This window comes from Balaenoptera physalus (assembly GCF_965194825.1).
Source record: "Balaenoptera physalus genome assembly, chromosome: 8".
NCBI classification, from domain to species: Eukaryota; Metazoa; Chordata; class Mammalia; order Artiodactyla; family Balaenopteridae; genus Balaenoptera; species Balaenoptera physalus.
The window spans coordinates 104,137,460-104,157,250 of NC_138887.1; the positions used below are offsets into that span (position 1 = coordinate 104,137,460).

The following is a 19,791-nucleotide window of genomic DNA, read 5'->3' on the forward strand; positions in this document are numbered from 1 at the left end:
AGATCCTCCCTCCCAGCGAATGTTCCGACAATCTTTATCTGCAAAAATGGCCAGACCCTTCAAGAGCAGGGCTCCTCACTTGTGGGATGACTCCAATTTGTCCCTTAGCTCCAAACTAAATGCAACACTGCAGACATGATCCAGCAAAGTAAGACAATAGAACCTCACCTTCCAAGATTCCCACACAACACTAACTCTACTAATGAAGCATCTGATTGCATTAGGTCTATCAGTAACCTCATCACACAACTAGTTCACACTAAGTTACAATCCATTAAAACCCCTCCACTGTGCATGACAAGGACAAATTACTTTGGCACCCATCTTCACCATAGTGCCTGGCACATAAAGGTATTCAGTAGTCACTGAATGAGAGTACATTTTAGTCTAATCTCATGGACAAAGATTTTCTGATTGCCTTTTCTTCTTTGAGAGAATAACCCCTCTATACCATCATAGCCCAAAGGTATAAGCAATGCTTTAAAAAGAAAAAGTAAGGACTTCTCTCCAGAGAACCTCATGTAGGCCGGGCCCGCCAGGGAACAAACAAGGCCCCTGAGAGCTCCACCTAGTTCGCAGGATAATATCCCACAGCAGGATTTGGAGTCAACAATGGCTAAACCCCAGGTGATTGTAGCTCCTGTATTAGTGCCTAAGCTGTCTGTAAACGCCCCGTGAATTTTACCCATCAACTTATTCTAATTATACAGAATCCTATGAGGATGGTTGTGAGGATTATCCCACTTTGTCAGAATATGTTCAGGATTTTTTGAATCATCTTTCAGAGCAGCCTGGCAGTTTTGAAACTGAAATTGAACAGTTTGCGGAGACCCTGAATGGCTGGGTTACAACAGATGATGCTTTGCAAGAACTTGTGGAACTCATCTATCAACAGGCCACATCTATCCCAAATTTCTCTTCCATGGGAGCTCGCCTCTGTAATTACCTGTCCCATCATCTGACAATTAGCCCACAGAGTGGCAACTTCTGCCAATTGCTACTTCAAAGATGTTGGACTGAATATGAAGTTAAAGATCAAGCTGCAAAAGGGGATAGAGTGACTCGAAAACGATTCCACGCATTTGTACTCTTTCTGGGAGAACTTTATCTTAACCTGGAGATCAAAGGAACAAATGGACAGGTTACAAGGGCAGATATTCTTCAGGTCAGTCTTTGGGAGTTGCTGAATGCCCTCTTTTCTAAGCCTATGGATGACAACTTAATTGGTGCAGTAAAATTACTGAAGTTGACAGGGTGAGTTTTAGAAGATGCCTGGAAGGAAAAAGGAAAGACTGATATGGAAGAAATTATTCAGAGAATTGAAAACGTTGTCCTAGATGCAAATTGCAGCAGAGATGTAAAACAGATGCTCTTGAAGCTTGTAGAACTCCGGTCAAGTAACTGGGGTAGAGTCCATGCAACTTCAACATACAGGGAAGCAACACCTGAAAATGATCCTAATTATTTTATGAATGAGCCAACATTTTATACATCTGATAGTGTTCCTTTCACTGCAGCTGATCCAGATCACCAAGAGAAATATCAAGAGTTACTTGAAAGAGAAGACTTTTCTCCACATTATGAAGAAAATGGAACAGATTTATCTGGGGGTGGTCATACTTGGATGATACTGATGGTAAGATGGACCCAGAGGTAGAAGAAACTTATGAAAAGTCCTGTTTGGAATCAGAGCATAAGCGAAAATAGTAAAATTAAATTTCAGCATATCAATTTTATAAAGCACTTTAAGTTATGGTGATTTATTTTTTATTTTTATATAAATTTATTTATTAATTATTTATTTTTGGCTGTGTTGGGTCTTTGTTGCTTCACGTGGGCTTTCTCTACTTGCGGTGAGCGGGGGATACTCTTCGTTGTGGTGTGCGGGCTTCTCATTGTGGTGGCTTCTCTTGTTGCAGAGCACAGGCTCTAGGCGTGAGGGCTTCAGTAGTTGTGGCACACGGGCTCAGTAGTTGTGGCTCGCAGACTCTAGAGTGCAGGCTCAGTAGTTGTGGCGCACGGGCTTAGTTGCTCTGCGGCATGTGGGATCTTCCTGGACCAGGGCTCGAACCCGTGCCCCCTGCATTGGCAGGCAGATTCTTAACCACTGCACCACCAGGGAAGTCCGGTTATGGTGATTTACCAGAACACAGGAAAAGCAAGAAAATGTGTCACACTTACACTAAATTAAGGATGTTGAGTTATGTCACTAATGTATGCAACTTTAATTTTGTTTAACACTCTCTGCCAAAATAAACTTTATTCCCTACAACTTAAAATGTGCATGTATGTGTGTGTGGATATATATATATATATATATAAAATAGTTTATTATGTACAGTTAATTCCACTGTTTTGGCTGTAATAAAATCGATTTTGGAAAAGAAAAAGAAAAGAAAAAGTAAAATTTTTATGTTGGTATAAGTGAAATTCTGAGTGCAATCGACTTTTTAAGTGGGAATGATGAGCACCAAATTGAACTCAATACTAGTCTATCAAATTTCAGTTTTTAAAAAGATTATTGAAAAGAAATAAGAAAATAAAACTTTTCGTTATTCTCTTTAAATTGCTACATCATCTTGATACTCTGAAATTCTCACAAATCAACTCTAACAGATAAAATCACTTTGTAAAATATATTCCAAAATTATAATGCTTCCCCCCTAAAAATTAAACCTGTGTGGTTTTATGTCTTGAATAAAGATAAGTAAAAGAAACAAATATACTTTTACCCAAATAAATCCTGGAGTTACATAAAAGGAAGGCAACATAAAAAACAAAGTGGTCCACATAAGGATATTGTGCAGATAACTGCTGAAGTTATCGTACCAGATTAGAAAACTAGGCAGTTATAGCATCTCTACCAGCCTATCACTTGAAAGTAAAAGACATTACCTATTTTACAAGTGAAGTGCAAACTAAAATAAAATAAAAATTACTATCATTTATGGATCACCTACTATATGCAAACACTGTGCAAACACTTTACATACATATATAAAACTAGTATGAAACTTACATTATTATTAGTTCTTGAACATAAAGTGAATTCTATACAACTAAATTTTCTCATATCTTCCACATTTGGTGTATCAAATTTTAAAGTATTGTTCATTTTTTTCTGAGTTTACTTGCATATGGCATAAATTTCAATTACAAATGGAGTTTCTGAAGTACCTCAACTTAAAGAAATATCATAAAGTTTGGCAAGTTAATGAAAAAGAAGCAATAACATAAGCACAAAAGTCTTCAGTGTTATAAAAAATAAAGATTATTCAGCTGGCAGTACTTGGTACAGAAGCACAAACTTTGGAGTTGGATTCCTGGGTCCAAACCAAGGCTCTACCACTTACTAGCTGAGTAAATACTGTAGTTAACCTCCCTAGGTCCTGTTATTCTCATGAGTAAAATAGACTGGTGTAACACCTACCTTACAGGATTCTACATACAGAAAGCATTTAGTACAATGCCTGTAACATAATAAGTACTCAACACATTAGGTAAGTAGCAGTAATAATAATAGTACCCACTATGGGGTCAGGGATACAGAGGAAGCAGTGAGTTTCTGAAAAGAAGAAAATCTCCAAATTCACTAAATACACCATGACCACATATAGCTCTGTCCTCTCCATCTTTTTTTCCCCCAATTTTTCACCAATAAGAAGTTCTGCCTTTTTTTTTTTTTTTGGCTGCGTTGGGTCTTCGCTGCTGTGCGCCGGCTTTCTCTAGTTGCGGCGAGCGGGGGCTACTCTTCGTTGCGGTGCGCGGGCTTCTCATTGCGGTGGCTTCTCTTGTTGCGGAGCATGGGCTCTAGGCGTGCGGGCTTCAGTAGTTGCAGCACGTGGGCTCAGTAGTTGTGGCTCGCAGGCTCTAGAGCGCAGGCTCAGTAGTTGTGGCACATGGGTTGAGTTGCTCCACAGCACGTGGGATCTTCCCGGACCAGGGATCAAACCCGCGTCCCCTGCATTGGCAAGTGGATTCTTAACCACTGCGCCACCAGGGAAGTCCCAGTTCTGCTTTATTTTTATGATCAAGGACCCCTAAAATGTAAATTGACTATAATGACTCTAGCAGTCCCATCCTTGCACATGCTCCTTTCTTTCTTTCCCACTTGCCTCTAAGCTCCACAAGGGCAAAGACCTGGTCTGGGTTTTTTTCACTGCTATATACCCAAGTGCTTAAAACAGTGCTTGCCCCACACAGTAAGTGCTCAAAAAAGACCTGAGTAAACGCATGAATGAATGAGCGGCATATTTCCAACCACAGACAAAAATGGAAAACACGTTACAGAAAATAGAAGACTGAGGAATTTACGAAACTAGACACAAACTGAGCCCTACAAAGGCCAAGCCACCATGATGTTAAGTGTCACAAGTGTGATGATCCCAGACCATACTAACCTAAAACAGAAGGGCGTTTTACATTCCACAACATTTCAGAGCCTCTGAAATACCTAACTCTGTGTGTGGGTGTGTGTTCTACAAATCACCTTTGCAAAGTAGTTGTAGGTCATTAAATGATCTCAATGAATCCATAAAAGAGGAAGCTTATTCGAAGAAAATATTGCTATAAATGCTTTATGTGGAGGGGGGGAGAGGTGGGGAAATGAGGAATAGTGCAATTTAGACATTTCTAGTCTATTGCTTTTATTTCTGAAGGCACTGGACAAAGCTCTATTAGTTATAGAAAAAAATTTTCAGTTTTTTGAAAAATCACCTTTGCAATTTTAGAAAAAAAATTTAGAAAATTTTAGAAGAAAGTTTCGCTTTCTTTCAATACCTAATACATCTAACTATGCTTGACTCTTGGCTGAAGAGAGATTGCGAGGGGCACAAATTGACCAAAAAGAAATTTTCCTTTCTTAATTCTTACAGTTACTTTCATTTATCCTTACAAATAGACCTGTACAAATTCTCAAATAGTTAGTTCTAAAGGAATAGCTGAAAATAAAACGAAAAGAAAGGTCTGTGTGTGACTGTTTATGAAACAGAATTTTGTATCTTTAAGAAGTCTGACAGTAGGGCCCAGAACAAATTATCATTACCTATCAGCAACTCAGTGGTACAATCTAATAAACCTCAGTTTTCTCAGCCCCAAAATTTGAAGGTTGAGCTTTACAGTCTAAGGTCCCTTGCAGTTAAAAGTTTTACAAACATCATATATTAAATATATTACTCTCCATTCCAAAATTTCTTGAGAAATGTAGTCAGGGGATAAATGAAATGAAGGAGTATTATCTCCAAATTTTCTAATTTTCACTCAATGAGCGCTTATATTTCTAGTCTCACCCTTAGAGTTTCCAACTACTTGATTAAAAACTGTACACCTGTATAACTGATTCACTTTATTATAAAGCAGAAACTAACACACCACTGTAAAGCAATTATACTCCAATAAAGATGTTAAAAAAAACAAAACAAAACTGTACACCAGGTAGAAGTAAATGGTATTCACAAATTCATTCAGTATGTAATTATTGGTGACAGGCACTATTCTGATTACTGAGAATAAAATGGTGAGCAAAAGAGACACCTACCCTCATGAAGCTTCAACTCTGACAAATTCATTATTTTTAAAAAGTGAGGTTGCCATGAAACTATATGGGTAGGAGCTGATATCTAAACTGAAATCTAAGAAACATAAAATGGGCAACATCAGGAAGGAAAAACTGTCTTAGAGGAAACATGAGTCAGTTCCAGAGGCACTGGGCACTTACTTTCTGTAGTTAAACTTCTGTACTGCCTTTTCAGATACCAAAGGCTGGGTAACCTAGACACTGAGAGCTCTCTTCACACACACACACACACACACACACACACACACACACACACACTTACCAATATACATTAGTGCGAGGCTTTGGAAGGGTCCCTGAAGCTTAAAATCACCTTTGCAATTTTAGAAACAAAAATTTAGAAAATTTTAGAAGAAAGTTCCGCTTTCTTTCAAATTATTCTGGAGGGCAGAATTTCAGAAAAAATGGTATAACTAATAGAGCTTTGTCCAGTGCCTTCAGAAATAAAAGCAATAGACTAGAAATGTCTAAATTGCACTATTCCTCATTTCCCCACCTCTCCCCCCCTCCACATAAAGCATTTATAGCAATATTTTCTTCGAATAAGCTTCCTCTTTTATAGATTGAGATCATTTAACGACCTACAACTACTTTGCAAAGAAAATGTGCTTGTATTCTCAGAAGCTCCCAATTCTTTTCAGAGCTTCCTCTCAGTGCCCTTGCTTTTATATTCCATCAGGCTCTTCTATTCAATGGCCATCTATGAAAGATAGTGGCTGTGTGATCAACCAATTTTTCTCTTATTTTGAGCCCAATGTGATGACTCTCTTTTCTGGGCCTCTCTGAGTGCTACCCGCCTCCTTGAGTGTAGATCCAAAGCCAAGTTGTTTTGCAAACACTCCCCAAGGGAAAGAAGGGTGAAGCCCTCTTTGACAATGGAACCTCTACTTTTAAGGTCCGTGTGACGTGTAAAGAAAAAAAAAAAAACGGTATGAGATAAAGTAAGTCTTTCATTATTGGGTTTCCAAAGATTTAAGAATTATCTCAAAATAAAACTAAACATACCAAGTATCTTGGAGAATACATTCTCTTTTTTATTTACTGGCATTTCCCACTTATTATTTCAGATCTGCTGGTCTAATATTATTCTACATTAAGCCCCTGATTTAAGTTTCATTTAAATTTCCTTCTTTTAAATACATATCTCTCCTCATTTAAATTCTCTAGAGTTTTAAGCACAGAAGTAGGAGTTTAGTGTAAACTTTTCTTATTTGCATTAAGTAATTGGATAGCTTGCCTAAGCTTAATGAAACAAATACCAGTCAGCTCTGCCCTTATACCTCAAGCCCTAGCAACCTAGCTCTTGTTCTCAGTGTATTCTCAATCAGGTAAGAGATTTAAGATACACCAGCAAAATGAATTTCTAAAAACCAGCCAAATCTCCCATAATGAATATTATATTACAACATGTCCTTTAAATGGAAATAATAATAATAATAAATTACTCAAATATATTCAGTTCTCACAGATATCTGGTAATATTAATAATACCAATATTATTTTATTGAAAGAACCTAAAGGTTTTAAGAAAATGGGAAGGGTATTTTAAAGATACCTTTAGCTGGGCATTTTTTATGTATTCAACTTTGTTGTCCTCGAGGAAGGAGGCATTACTATCTTCCTTTAACATGAGAAAAACTGAGATGTGGAAAAGCACACAGGAGACATGAAACGACCTGATCTGGTTTCCAAAGCCATGATTCTTAAACCTCCTGAAGAGTAACACCACCACCACCCCAGCGGGAATCAGTTTCCATTACATTACTCACCTTTGTGGTCATATAAGGACAGTTTTTAAAAATCATATTACTCATAATTATTTTAAAAGAAGCTCACTTTTTATTTTTCATTATGTCAAGTCAGAGTTTGCCAGAGTCAAATCAGCCCTTTCCCAAAGTGGTTTGGCTTTCAATGGCCCTAAATGTTTCTCTGAACCTGGCCATTCACAAACACTCAGATTTATCTTCATGTAGGCTGACACATAGGTAATGCTATACAATTCTAGCTTAGAAAATTACTTTATAATTTAATATATAAGGCCATTATATTACTGAGGGAAAGTTGATAAGAACCTCAGATAATGGGTGAGAATAAATGGGAAACTGAGATTGCTCTAGATAAAGTGATTTGAGGAAATGATTTATCTAAAATTGAACTATGACCATGACACACAGACAATATCTGCATAGTATTGCAATGTACTTGACTCAGACTGTTTCAAACACTGGAAGAGAAAAATGAGCGACTACAACCTCAAAGGTCATTTTTAACGCTAATGATGAATTTTATTTTAATGCATCATACTTTGTCAGGACATGCTGAACCAGCATTCAAAATACTGTTTACTACTCATTTTTTAAACGGAAAAGCTGAGCCAGTAATCCAACAAACTAATTATTATACTATTAAAAATAATGACAGAACAAGTACACAGCTTTCTATCAATAAGACTTTACCAAAATAAAAGTACAAGGCAAGCTTAATAAAATTTCTCAGCTCAGATTATTTCAAATCCTGGAAGGAAATGTACATGCACTGAGATCCCAAAATAAACACATAAAAATGAATGTACATTAATATAACCATATTACATTCACATATAATATGTATCTGTATGTAACATCTATTTAAGTATATAGAGATGTAATATCTATATGTATAACAGATAAAGAGTTATCATTTATTCATGCTTACTTTGTACCAGGTACAGTTCTAAGCACTCGACAGGTGTAATTCATTTAATCCTCACAAAAACCCTATCAAATTGCTGTATTTCAGATGAGGAAGCTGAGGCACAGAGAAGTTAGGTAAAGCTAAGGCTTACAGAACTTGTAAGTAATTTGCCCGAGGTCACAAAGCCAGTGAGAGGTGTAGCCCGGCAGGCTGACTTTGGAGCCTGCATTCTTACAGAAGATACACCCATGAACAAACACACACAAACACATAATATATATATACTACTATAATGTAAGCCAGGGGGGTAAGAACTTTGTCTTATGCACCACTGTAACCCAGACACTAAATAGTGCCTGGCTCTTGGCAGGCATTCAACAAATATTTTTGAAAGAAATGAATAGAGTTTAATATGATGGAACACAGGTACCCTTTATATAATGGTAATTTAGAAAGAAATGGCACTGTCTTGGAACGCTGAATGACTGAAATCTAGCAAACCTACAGTAAATCAGTATTATTTAACCAGCATTAAGACCTGGTTCTGAATACAACCAAGAGGACACTTATTTTGGTCATCTATGTTTCTACATAAATATCATTTAAAATGTCATTCAGAATTTAACAATCAATGTTTCCTTCTTTTCCACAAGAACACTTTTAAAAAGTGATTAAAGCACGCTAAAATTTACTCATGATCTGGGGGCATTTTCCTGCATGGCTTCAAAATGATGCCTAAGGGAAAAAACTCAGCCCATAACCGGAAGCCTACAACTATTATGATGGATTACCCATAGTTATAATCTTAAATGGTTCTCATCTCCCCCTTCCAGACGATCACCTCTCCTTTACACATTGCATATTACTTTGTACCTCGAGTCCCTATTTCAAGTCTCACTTGAGAACAAGTTCTACCTGTCCTGGATTTTCTCGGACCATTTTCTTATCAAATACATTCTCTTACTGCACTGAAAAGATAGATCTATATTTGAAAAGAATTCTGGTTTTAGTTCACAAGTTAACGTCACCATATCCATGGCCCACACACCCCCCTCCCTCAGGAATTCACAATTAAACTCCCCAGGAGGAAGTTACGTGACACCCCAAAGCACCCTTGCCTTGCATCCAACTAGAAGGACCTACGGCCTCTTTTTTATCTGTCTTAAACTGAATATTTAGAGGCATCCTAAACTACAATAATCATCTTTTTATCTTAAAGTATACATCAATTGTCAAAACATTCAAAATACAACTGAACAATGGTGGGAGCAGGGAGGCAGAGACACACACCACTGAACTGTGCCATATCAGCAGCACTTGAAAATAAACTGTTTTATAGAAGTAGTGGAAGGAAATGCTCATGCATGACCTGTTACTACTGAAGACTTGTTTTGAAAATATCTACACCGTTCTCCCTTGCGAACATACATTGGATGGGCGCTGCAGTTGTTTATTTACTGAGATGCTGGAGGAGGACCACAGAGTCCTAGGAGGAAAAACGAACCAGAGGTCAAATGCAGGTATCTCTGGGGCAAATCCCTTTCATCAGCCCAGCGGGGCAAGACAGCAACTTAAGCACTGGCCTCGCCCCATGGGCCTGAGCCAGGGACAGATGACAACATGAGATGGCTTCCTCCTGAAGACAGGAAACCAGGACAACATTCCCTGGTTCAGGGCCCTGGTCTCTGAAGAAATGACAGTATCCTAACGTATGCAAAAGATACATCAAGCCTTTTACAGTGTTTTGCACTTATGTTTCTTTTTGTTAAAAGACACATTTTTGCCAGAACACATATTTTGAAACTGTCCTTGTTCAGTTGGTAAGTCTTGGCAAACTTTTGGCCAGAGAGAGAGAAGATATTACCATTCTCCTTTCTAAGATTTGTAGGGCAAAGAATCAATACTTTTCTTCTTTTCTATTTCAAAGGACTTTCAAGCTTGAACCAAACTGCAACCTCTGACCCTCCACCTGCATTATGCCTCTCAAACATACACAGATACACACACCACCTAACTCACTCCAACGCTTTTTATGGTAGATGCTTAAATGTTAAAGCTTAGCGGACTCCTCCATCAATCCTAGAGTAAACATTTTTAAAGAAAGAATAATTACAAGAAGTCCTTTATTATTTTTTAAATCAAGTAGTCTTTGAATTTTTAATCATTTTTGATTCCCATATTGAGCTGCTAATTTGACTGATGCATAAAGGTTAATGACTGCTGTCTTTATAAACTTTGGTTGTTATCATTACATAATTGTGCTTTTTTATTCTGTTTAGCGCTTACAACCTTCATTTGTACCTTTTCTCATATTTTTGTTTGGTACAGCTTTGCCAATCCATTAATTTTTTAACTTTCATTAAGATTAAAACAAATTACTTTAAGTGTATGTCACATAAATAATACATAGCTCTTGGTGTGTGTGTGTGTGTGTGTGTGTGTGTGTGTGTGTGTGTGTGTGTGTGTGTGTGTGTGTGTGTTAATATAATCTGGCAGCCTTGATCTTTAAATGGGTAATTGTGGCCAGGCACAATTATTAACAGTAAGAAATTGACACACCTTACTTTATTTCTTTCCTTTTATATTACGTTTACTATTAATCTTACTTTGCTGTTATTTCTTTTTACCCTTTCCTTATTTTCCCAGTTACATCAAGTTACTACACATTCTCTTCCCCTCTCAAAAAGATCTTTGGTATTTTTCTATGAGATTTGTGGTCATCCTCTTCCTGAACATTCACACACGCTTTTTTCCCTACTGTTGTTTAAAAACAAAATTCCTACTATTTTCTCAACCACCACCCTCTGCAAACTCAGTAAGATGAAACCATTTGAATACTTTGACTGCCCACCCCCAACTCTTAGCTAAGAGTTCAGTGCCTTTAAATTCATACAGTTCCTAGTTTTCTCATTAAGAATTACTCTTCATTTTCAAGAATCCTTATTAGCAGCTCTATTAGATGCTCCCCGTCTACCATCCATGTACACAGTGCAAAGGTTGATTCTCGTGGGTGCTGCTTCTCCTCTCCAACTTTCCCTATTTAAGATCTGTTATAATTAATTTGTAATTTGGTCCGAATTCTTTAAGAATCTTCCTAAGATGGACCAGCGTGTCAGATACTTAGCTGTGACTCGGCTTCACACCCCTCTTTATCGTCTGCTTTGTGAAGTGGCAGCGGGAGTCTCTAAACCCCATTTCTGGTTTGCAGCTGGGTTCCTGTTAGGCTCTGCCAATAGAGGGCGCCAGAGGGAGACCGCAGGCCGGAGGAGGGAAAAGGAACTCTCCAGTTTGCAGTCTACGCCTTGCAGCATTGCTCAGGCCTCACTGCTTCAGGCTAGCAGCAGCACTTGTCCCTACAGCAGCAGTCCAATCCAGTTTGCAGTCTGCTCAAACTTGCAACCTAACTGCACCTCACTCTGGAAACACCAGCCCTGCCTCCCGGGAGGCTCCTCAAAAATCTGAGTCCCAGACCCACTGGCCACCCCTCCTCTGGACTACAGTTCCACAGAGCCCTCCTCCAAGCATTAGTGTTTTCATTCCTGCTACTTCCTGCCAGTGCTACCTCTGGGGTAGCTTAGAGCTGCACTGGCCAATACAGTCAACATTAGCCACACGGGGCTGTCAAGCCCATGAAATTTGATTTGTCCAAACTGAGATGTGCTGTTAGTATAAAATACATACTGGATTTTTAATATTGAGTATGAAAATAAGAATGTAGTCGGTCTAATATATTTTATAGTGATTATACATTAAAATATAATATTTTGAATATACTGGGGAAAATAAAATCTTAGAATTTTTTTTTTGATGTGGCTACTAGAAAAATTTTAATTACATAGATGGCTCACATTACATCTCTATCGAACAGCCCTGCCTTTGAGTTGTTTTGTTGTTGTTTTGCATTAACAATTCTTGCATTAAATTCTCTCTGTAAAAATAACTGACGAGTTTTGTCTCCTTAGTGGATTCTGGCTGCTGTTTACATTAATAATTTCTCCAAATCCTTGCGTATCTGTGAGTCTCTCTTTCACCCTGACAGGCACATGAGAGCTCAACACAGAATTTGGGGGTTTCAGTCCTTTCTCAGGAATCCCTAGATGTCACTCTGCCTTCTAGCTTCCAGTTTGGCAAAGAAAAGCCTAAACCCAGACTGACCCCCTTTTCCTTTATAAATCAGTGGTTCTTTCTGTCGGGAAGCTTGTAAGATTTTCTCTTCATCCTTAGAATTCAAAAATTCTAGCAGTGTATGACCAGGTGTGCATCTTTTCTCATCAATCCCCCTGGAATAAAGAGAGGCCTCTCAATTTGCAGACTCCAGTCTTTCTTCAGCTCAGTGAAATGTTTTTATATCATTTAATTATCACTGCTCCTCTCTCTCTTCCCTTTATTTCCACCTAGAATTTAGTCTATTTCATCAAATATACAGGGTTATTTCACCCTCATCCTTCAATATGAAATCAAGATGCCTCTTAAAATCAATGTGTCTTACCACCAACAAGCAAGTGGCAATAGTTGCCAGTGCCACAAATATCAAAAGCACCATTCAAATATTTCAACAGTCCTTGCTAGAAGCACCTTTTTTGAGTGTCTTTCTCCCTGGCTGCTGCTGCTTTTCATCTCCTACTCACCAGGGCTCAGGCCCGGCTGTCCGGTTATGTTAAGCAGAGGTGCCCGCTGAATGGTGGGAGATGAAGCAGTCTCCACCCTGTGGCCCAGTGGTATACCACCAGCTGAGACCTTTTCAGCCCCCTGTCAAGGGAACCAAGAGAAAGTCTCTCTGTTCCCGTCTCCCACCCTCTACCCACCCAGACAACAGAGACAAAGAAATCAAAAGGTTCTCTCAGGAACATTCAAATAGACTGGGGCCAACTTGTGCTGTGCTGAAACTAACCTACTGGCTCTCACCCATCCATCAGATGCTCTACTAAGAAAAAGCACCTGGGAATTAGACTGAAATTGCAATGAGAGGACAATGGAGATGCTTTCAAGCTTCCAACTCCCTAGAATCCTTTACACCTTTAAAATTTCTATTAAAGTGCTCGCTTCGGCAGCACATATACTAAAATTGGAACGATACAGAGAAGATTAGCATGGCCCCTGTGCAAGGATGACACGCAAATTTGTGAAGCGTTCCATATTTTTTCAGCTCAGGGCTTTGTGACCACCTAGAGGGGTGGGATAGGGAGGGTGGGACGGAGGGAGACACAAGAGGGAAGAGATATGGGGACATGTGTATATGTATAACTGATTCACTTTGTTATAAAGCAGAAACTAACACACCATTGTAAAGCAATTATACTCCAATAAAGATGTTAAAAAAATTTTCTATTAAAGCTTTTTTTTCCCACATTAAGGGGTTACAGAAAGTCCTCTACATATGAACCTAAGTTGCAAACTTTCAAAGATGCAAACGTGCGTTCCATCAATGTCAGGCATGAGTGAAACTGCAGCTTGCCCTCTACGTCAGGCATGAGTGAAACTGCAGCTTGCCCTCCGTCTCCTACTGCTGACGATCCTTCAGTTCTACCATCTCCCCCCTCCTCTCCCTCCTGCAGTCAGTAACTCCTCTTGCCTGTTCACTCGATGCCAGCCCCTGTATGCCAGCTGTTGTACTATACTACTGTACTTTTCAAGGTACTGTACTATAAGATTAAAAATATTTTATTTTTTGTTTGTTTTTTATGTATTACTTGTGTGAAAAGTATTATAAACCTATGACAGTACAGTACTATATAGCTGATTGTGTTAGTTGGGTACCTAGGCTAACTTTGTCAGACTTACAAACAAACTGGACTTACGAACGTGCTCTTGGAATGGAACTCGTTTGTATGTAGGGGACTTATTGTACTTACAGCATTTTAGGGCAGAGTTAAGAGATTAAAAGTGCTGGATGGGGCAATCTCGGGCACTGTACATTAATTCTTATGGAAACCGTTTCCCTATTTTCGTCTCTTCACTCTAAGCTGCATTTTCCTAAAAAAGAAACCTTGTTCCTAAAAAGAAACATAGCCCCCCCACCCCGTACTGCAAGGACTATGAAGTCTTTCTAGATATATACAGGGTGAAAACTACTAATACCAGAACAGAGTCAAATAAGAGCAATTTTTACATGGGGACAGAACAACATGGTCCAGTTCTGCAGCTCACAGATCATCATCAGGCATAACTGAGGGACAGGTCTTGGGGAATCAACAGATAGAAGACACCCTATATCGCAGAGCTCTGCTTTTAGTATCACACGGTAGTAAGTTCAAGATTAAACTCCACAGCAAGCACCTGTTCTATAATGCTGGTGAAATGCTCAGCCAATTGCTGTAAAAGCCAGTCTGGCTGAGAGAAGAGGGCACCCTCTTTGGAAAACTGAAGAGAAAATGAAGTTGTATGTGAAACCGAGGGACAACCCACCTCCAAGCAATTTTGTTCCCAAAACACTATTTGAAACCCACTCCAACAAAAGGATAAATAGTCAAATTTTGTATCACTGAGCACAGTCACAACTGTTATTATTAGCTAGTTAGACACAGGCTTGAGAAAAGAATCTCCGTCAGTCTCACTTCTGAATAAAGACGGCCCTATATTTTTTACTTCAACTACTCTGTAACCTCAAAAGAAATATTAAGAGTGGAAGGGGCCTTCTCCATGAGGCCAGGCTCATCTTTCTGTTAAAGTCACCTTGGTCCGCACAGGAAGCACAACAGACAGCCTCGGCTCCCACCCCGCCCACCCCGCGCTGCACTCTCCCTAGGTAACAGCGATCCACGTTGATGCCTCTCTGACACTACTCACCAGCTAAAAATCCATTCCTTGGCAGATGTTTTATTTCTAGCATTCCCTATGAAATCATGCTAAAGAAAAAAACAAACTCTAATAAAAACACATTGATCTGAAAGCCACACTAAGCAGTATACTGGATCTCACTTCATTTTAATTTTCACCTTAAACATAAAATGAGATGGCAGGAACACGTATCGAAAGAGCAAATGATGTGAAATTCGGTATGATTTTACCTACTGTCACTTTACGGTAACTCCTATTCATTCCCTTGATATTTCCCATCTCTTACAAGTTAAATCACAGACATACTTTAAGAAGTAAGAATTACCATTCAGAACTCACATCAACGACAAAAATAAAACAAACGAATGGAGTTGCAAAACGAAAAAGCATTAAAAAGTACTTTTCAGGAATTTACTATGCACACCATAGTGTGAGGACAAGGAATCAGCCCAGGAGACAGAGTGGAACAGCGAGGCCTTGCTCTTGAGGAGTCTGCCGGAACACAGCTCCAGCTATTCCAACAAAAGCATTCAGGCCATGTGGTCCCCTCACTCTCTATTCCATTTAATTTGTTATTTTTAGTAGTGAAGGCTTTAACATATAACTTATGTCAGCCAAATGAAAAAATGCATAATATTCAACTAATTATAATATAACTATTTATGGAGTACCTCCTTATGCCAGGTATTTTATTTCATTTAATCCTCACAAAAATCCCACAGAGTAGTTGCTATTCACCTTTCAGAGCTGAAGAAACCAAAGCTGAGAGAAGTTAAACTGCTCAAAATCACATAGGAAAATATGTGGTGGCATCTGTATTCTACACTTGCAACTCCAGAAACCATGCGCAAGTCACTATACTACATGGTCTTGATTGTGTGAACTAAAACGCTCAGCCAAAGCCCCCCCAAAGTAAAATGTTCCATGTTCTGGTTCAAATATTAATACACACGTCTAAGTTTTCCTCCCTCCCTTAACAAAGCCCTTCCTTCTTCCATCCATTTATGCAGGACACAACTCAACTGGCCCTAATGCAGTTGCAAACACAAACACAGGTACGGATATCACATGGCAACGAGTGGCTGGCTGACAGGCGATCCAGAATGTGCTTCCACGCTTTTCTTTTTCCACTCAAAGACTCCTGAGGTTGAGAAATACTGCTACAGTGCTATTCCAAAGGTACAAATCTGCGTATAAAATTACATTAAGTGAAGAAGGATAAACTAATGATTATAGTCACACTGAGTATGACTACAAAACACTGTGTATAACATTGTACAAAAATTCAAAGAGGCTTGTGTTAGGTCTTTCTCCCTTTAGAGTTACTACAGTTGAGAAGGTAATAAATTACTGTTTAAGTTGCTTTGCAAAGGTACCAATGCCTATGCTGAGCCCCAAAGTTAGTAGTTACAGAGGTGGCGATCCTCCCAAACCCCTTCACTAATCTGCAACGTAATTCTCAGTGAGGAGGAAAAGGAACTGCGAAGTTGGAGTGAGGATGATGGAGTGAGGAGGACGTGCGCTCACCAGGCTTTTGAAAGGGACCGTTTACTATGGCGCAGCCTTTCCAGAAAACCACGATGGCGTGGAAGCAGATCAAGAGAAAGGAACTGCAGTATTAATTACAGCTAAGCACATCCTGGGCAAACTGCCTCCGCGTTACACCCATGTTTAACAACATAAGAACTTCGAAATGGCTAGGTAAACCACACCTACCTACACAAAGAAAACTATTTCCACAGTGTTAACAACCATTTCTAAATTTCAGTTATATTACAGGCCTGAGGAACTGAGGCTTTTAAATTATGCAATATTAGTCACTGACACGGTGCTCCAATCCCACGCAGCACGAACCATGTTAGCTAAACCAACAAAATGAATAATTTAACTCCCAGCCAGCAGGAATTCACTATGCCACCTTCATTATTTACCTCACAACACCCATTCCTCTCATTTTTGAAGTAACAGCTGTAGGTGTTCAAGATGAGCCCACCGGCTACTTACATAGATCCTGATCCACATATCATAGGAAAATTAATCCATCCTCTGTTCAAGGTAATCAAGGATGAAACATCAACCTTCGCTCTTACTGGTCTTCCTCATTAAATTCTAACCCATCAAATGTCAATAATCACTAATGCATAATATAATCAATAAAGCCATACTTCAGATAAAGCTCATATGCTATGTTATTTCCACTGCACACAATGTATCTCCTCGGCAATTGTGTATTTTCACACCTTTTGCTATCTGAATTTTCCTTCTTGCGCCAGAAAAGGGATTTCTTTTCTTTTTTTAAAAAGGAACAATTTTGGACACAAAAACGCTTCTATCATTTTCCTTCCTGGGAAGAATTTTATGGCTTCTCACTGTAACTAACAGGGTTGTGAAAAGCAGCAAGAAACCAGATGTGTTCATGGCAATCCAGAACAAATTTTGTCACGGAGACCAAGACTTGAACTCAATCACCCTTTTACACTCAGCCGAATATCAAAGGTTTCCCAGTTAATCCACAGTTCGCAGGAGGCCTATCTAGCTTCGATTTTGCAGAGATGATAGCCATCATGGAGATGTGAAAAAACAGTCCCTGAATCAGATACTGCAGTTTTATAAGCAGCTAGAATTGTACTAACTCATATTCAACTCCTAGTTAAAACAATTTTGAGATAAATAAATACTGTCAAGGAAGAAAAATTTCAGGGATAACTATAAATTTCATTAAGATATACAGCAGATGCTACATGGAAGACGAATATTCATTCATTCCATCTGGCTTCTACTGCAATCCATTTTATCTTTACAGTGATTTCCAAATATCCCAACTTAAAATGCTTACACTGTGCAAAAATTCAACGACAACATGTCTGTGGTGCAAACAGTTTGTCATTTTTTGCTTAGTTCAACATGATTAAGTTTGTTAATGTATTTTGACAGACTTGCATAACATCCTAAAATGTTTTGAACAATGAAGTTTAGGCCGCAATGCAATATTAATGAGTGAATAATGTTCTTGAATATAAGGTTTAATATTTAATGATTCAGAGTGCTGCCTGGATTTGATGAAGAAGAAAAATGTGGTTTGGAATCACTGCATTTATCTGGGGACCTGTGCAAAAGACTACGGACTCCAGGCAAACCTTTAACCTAAACTTTGAGCTGGGGTCTCAAGGTGTGAAATTGATGCTTCGCCAACTGAATTTCTAGTGCCTATCAGTATTCACAATATCACACCATTTATCAAGTGTCATTCACCAGAATTTTAAAATTACTAGGAACTCACATGTCTGTGTCAAGAAGTGAAAAAAAAAAAAGGAGAGTTAGTGTAAAAATAACATTGTGTGGTCTACATTCAAATACATTTAGGAATCAAATCTGCCAGCTGCATCAACATGTCAATTTGATTATTCAGTAGCAAGTTCAGATCAAATCATGACTTATCTCCATATCTTCTATAAAGAGAAGTTCCTGATCTAAAAAATTTCACAGAGAAATTGGTTCAATGTGTCCATCCAATCCAATGATAATCTGTACCCATTATAGGACTTGCCTCATTTGCAAACAATACTATGTCTTAAAAATAAGCATAAAAAGAGCAACAAGAGCAGGTTTTACTGAAATCAGTTAAGTAATACTCAAAACCACAGAGCTAGGAAGAAAGGACTGTAAAGCCCTCCTAACTGGAATGTTAACATTACTGTGGTTTTAAAACAGAACACCAGTCCAAGGATGAAAATAATGCCCAATTTCCAACATTCATCTGCATTTACAGTTCACAACAGCCATGTCAATAATCACTAAAAAATCTAGGTTAAGATTTGACTCTGCCACATACTGAATTTCTCAATATAACCTCTCTAAGCTGCTGGTTTTCTCATAGGAAGATGGGCATAGTAACACCCTATGTCACACGATTGTTATAGAATCAAATTAAATAATATTGGTAAGCACTACATCAAACAAAAAGCATTAATACCAATGTGAGTAAACAAAGAAAAACCTGGGTAACATTTACCGAGCACCTGCAATGCTCTTGGGAAGGACCTGCACATAACACATCACTGACATGATCACCATGGTGGTTAGATCACAAAGAACAGGCAATGGCAATCTTTGTTGCCTCATTTAGTTCCTACAATAAAGGAGGAAAATAAGCACAAAGTAACAGAAGAATCTACACAAATGTACGGGTGAAATATTTTCTCACCTAAACTTCTATTTAATGTCATATTTTGATAGTTTACAGAGTATCTTCATTTGGAAAAAAGACAAAGTAACAGTGATACTCAATGCTCTATTAATCAATTTGATATAACATGTTTTAATCACTGATTAAAGTATTTATTGAGCATTTATTATGTGCTTAGCGTACAAAGCATTGTTTTAAAAATAAAATCAGTGATTCCACCATCAACCACAGTAACATCCCTTCCTTTATATCATGACATTTAAATAATGCTATTAAGTTCACTCTATTCCATTTTTACCAGATCAGCAATTGTATCAACAATTATTTCAAAAAGAAATAAAACTGCTTTCAAATATATACTGTAGAAAACCTGAGAAGTTTGCCAATGATAGATAATAGTCTTAGTTCACTATAAGATCTTAATTACCACCACTGTCGGGGAGAGTCCCTTTTTTCTGTTAAACCATTTAAAAGAACTCATGCTACAAATTCAATGAAAACTAATTAATTTCTCCTAAGCACCGGTCCTGATGCTCCTGCAGGTAATGATGGCATCTCTTTAAGGGAACACAGATTCAGT

The 19,791-nt window shown here is 38.3% G+C and overlaps 1 protein-coding gene and 1 pseudogene across 3 annotated transcripts in view; one reads left to right on the top strand and one right to left on the bottom strand.

Annotated features, from left to right (window-relative positions):
* CHCHD3 (coiled-coil-helix-coiled-coil-helix domain containing 3) overlaps positions 1-19,791 on the bottom strand; it is a 281,079-nt gene that overhangs the window by 177,536 nt on the left and 83,752 nt on the right. The gene's annotated exons all lie outside the window — the stretch shown is intronic.
* On the top strand, positions 598-2,105 carry LOC309666040 (polyadenylate-binding protein-interacting protein 1 pseudogene; annotated as a pseudogene). Its single transcript has one exon. The product of its transcript is annotated as a polyadenylate-binding protein-interacting protein 1 pseudogene (transcript).